The sequence below is a fragment of the Sinocyclocheilus grahami genome, unplaced genomic scaffold (genome assembly GCF_001515645.1).
Source record: "Sinocyclocheilus grahami isolate Dianchi unplaced genomic scaffold, SAMN03320097.WGS_v1.1 scaffold474.1, whole genome shotgun sequence".
NCBI classification, from domain to species: domain Eukaryota; kingdom Metazoa; phylum Chordata; class Actinopteri; order Cypriniformes; family Cyprinidae; genus Sinocyclocheilus; species Sinocyclocheilus grahami.
Window position 1 is genome coordinate 799,084 of NW_015505653.1, and position 3,782 is coordinate 802,865.

Consider the following 3,782-nt stretch of genomic DNA (forward strand, 5'->3'; position numbering starts at 1 on the left):
TACTGTGATGCCCTGTCCGGCCGGAGCGACGAGACAAAAACATTAATACCCATTACAAACGAGGCATTTGTTGCATCCAGTGGGGACATAATTACTGATTATAATGACTTATACTGTCTTTTTACGTGTTGCGTTGCATTGCATAATACATAAAACTGCGTAAACATAAAACTCTGTCTGCATTTGTGATCGGAGAAATGACAAACAACAAGTGCTACTCTACTGCCCAAAACTCGCTTTGAATTATCAGTGGCAACGAAAAACACAGTGGCCTAGCGTGAGGGGAAGCCCCAGCTTAGCGTGCACTGAGGCCGGGATAGAATGAGCTGAGGCGGGCTGGACTCTGCTTTGTCCACGGTGAAAGTTGAAGTATTTCCTCAGCGACCAGCACAGATCAGCTCTAGGCATGACGAAGCGGATATCGTCCTCTTTTGGAAGACCAAACAAAGTAGTTTCGCTTTCACAACGAAGCATACAGCATCTTCATGACATGGCTGCAGCGTCAACAATACTACAGCAAGAATAAAAGTTACGCCTTCTTTCTTTGCGTGAACATTTGGGCGGTGTTATGCAAATCTTCCCACATAGTGATGTAGACATGTGGGGGCGTGTTAGAACGAGCCGTTTTAGGTAGGTGGGGTTAACTCTTAACTTTTATAAAGAATATCTCTTTGGTTTTGAGATTTAATGTTTGCAACTTTACAGATCTTCTTTATGCACCAAGAGCTTGTAACACTCCAAAGAGAAAGAAAAAGTTGGAATTGCATCATATGACCCCTTTAATATATCCAGAACACTTTTCTTTATAAATTATATTCCCTATATACTCCATGGACATGTTGTGCATCAACATCTTGTATATCTCAACCCCCACCTCAAAAATTAAAAATGAACTTCGTCAGACTGAACCCTGAAAATACCCATAGAAATTCACAAAATTGTTGACCCCTTGAAAGAATAATTTGCACACTGTCCATAGTTTTATGCGATGGTCGTGTTTAGGGAAGTGAAGAGGTCAAGTCAGGGTGTAACTGTTTAGTTAGAAACAGGACAACCACGTGTGACCGAATCTGGTACATCCCTCCCATTTTTAAAGAAGACATGCAGCTGTTGTCACTCTGCGAACACACCTGCTGCTGACCACACACAAACACACACTCACACTCTGATGTCACTGTGTGGTCAGCAGATACTCAGTGATCAGCCATGACAAGATCCTGCAGATAGCAGACATCGGCTTTCTCACAGCCTGCAGCACATTTACCTCTGCAACAACATGCGTCACTTCAGGAAAAATGTTTGCCTTGACATTTAACACAGTAACTGTCACTGACTACCATGGAAAGAAAGTGTTGCTTCAATCAGTGAATTTGTTACTCAGGTTCCCTTCCAGTCAGAGTTCTGCATTAATGACAGATCTGTGCTTGTATCTGTATTTCTTAATAGTTTTCATGAGCGTATGCTCAGGGTGAAGCTGTAATTTAAAACTCTAACATGAGCACTTCAGAATTGCTCCATAACATAGAAGGCAGCTGCCTATATAGAGAGTAGACGTCTCTAAGGCAGCATCCTAATTGAAACCTCATGAGATATTTGAAACATACAAGAATCTAGATAGCTCTGCATGCCACACAAAGTGCTCATTAAAGTACAAATATGGGAGACTCAGAATTGCCATAAGCATGTTGCTAAGCTAATGACGTTATACTCTGATAAGCATAAAAACACACATTTGTGAAAAACATTTTCATGTTGCTATATGCCAATGACATGAAACTCTGATAAGCATATAATACATTATTAAAAAAATATTAGCATTTTGCTAAGCTAATGACATCATACTTTGATCAGAATAAACGCAAATTAGAAAAAAAACTGTAGCATGTCAGTAAGTGGAAAAACATTAGCATATTGCTAAGCTAATGGCTTGACACTCTGATAAATGTAACACGTACTAGTGAATAACATTAGCATGTTGCTAAGCTAATGATGTAGTATTTTAAGATTACAACACAACAGTTAAATAGTATGCTAATGGAAATTAAACTTTAAGAGAGATGTGAAACATCCAACTCTGTGTACCATAAAGACAGTATAGACCAACACTGTTAACTATGCTTATGCTTATCATCAACGCGCAGTGGCTCTAGTAAATGGATCTAAATAAAAGAATAATTGGTGAAGTCTTCACATCACTGCAGTGAACCAACCTAAAAGATTAAAACATTTTAACACTACTTGAACATAAGAAACAGTGCAACACTTCATGTCAGATTTAACTGCTGATTTGAAACACGTTGAAATGAGAGTTTGGCAATTAGTTTTTTGAGATTTCTGTATTTCATCATTCTAATAGCTAGGAGTCGGTTGTTGTATGACCAAAATAGAATCATGGTTGGAAATTAACAGGGGCTTGTGGCAAAAATGCCACCAAAATGAACATAAATGCCCCACAAATTCAAGATAAAGGGGAAAAAACTGCCCCTGCACATTTAAACAATTGATTATGGCTGTCATGATTAAAATGAAATGTGAAAATGAATGAAAAGTGTCGCATAATTACACTGCATCAGATTGCTTTTGGCCAGTCGAAGGCGTTCAGATTAGTCAGCGCTGAAAACTCCGGAGTTGTTGTTGAGTGTGTGCTCTCACTGATTGAACTCTTTGTGCTCATGAATTCCCTCATCATAAATAATACAGTGCAGATACGATGTAAGCAAAATATTTATTTCATAGCTTCATTGATTATAACGGGTGTTTTTGCATAACTTGCACTAGACTAGACTAACGTCATGATCATATGATGAACCATTTTGGAAATCAATTCCAGGGGGCAAAAACTGGAAATGGAAAAGTAAATTTCTGACTCTGTTGCAAATATGGCCGTCAAGTGAGCTAAACTGGCAAATAACGACAAATAGCACTCCTCACATGAAGTATGAGAGATTCAGGCTCAATTCAGAGCATGCTAGCCTACTACTCTTACTATTTTTTACTCTTACTATAAATACTTTTTAGTCAGCATGCTGTCATATTGAGTGAATGTTGTTGCAATGCATTCTGGGATTGCTATCTTTATGAAGGATACATTATGCTGCCTTAGATTTTGACCAAACTGAATTATCTTTTTATAGGCAGCATAATAAAACTACCTACTGTTTAGAACATTTTTATATCAGGATCATGCCTATTATGCATAAAAATGCTACCTGTAGGCAGCTCACTATGTAGGTGTTCTCAACAGAGCTCATTTTAGTGAGTGAGTGAGTGAGTGAGTGAGTGTGGAGTACAGATTACATCTTAAATACAGTGCAACTAAAAGGCTCATTAGACTGTGAGATCCGTTTACAGATTGCACCACTACTTTTCATAACAGATCAACATTTCAAGGCAAATCTTCCCATAATCAAATCATTCTGGTGGGGCAGATATTTATCAGAAACACAGCATTCCCACTGAATGAGGTATAAACATTCTATTCTAGCTCACTAAGGGTAATTAGGGAAGTACACTGGGAACTCTAGGTGTGTGCTAATTTGTGTACTTATGCACTATCCTATGCTGGTTTTTAATATAAATAGTGTGATTAGTGTGTTCACACTGAAAATTCCAAAAAGAAAACATTCACTTTAAGTACCCAGATGATGCACTTATTTAACCAGAACAACAAAGTGGGGAGGGTTGGACACTTCATGCACTTAATGGTCGCATATTTAATTACGTACCGGAGGGGGAGGAGCTATCAGACTGTGATGTTGGATGACAAAACAATCGTATAAAAT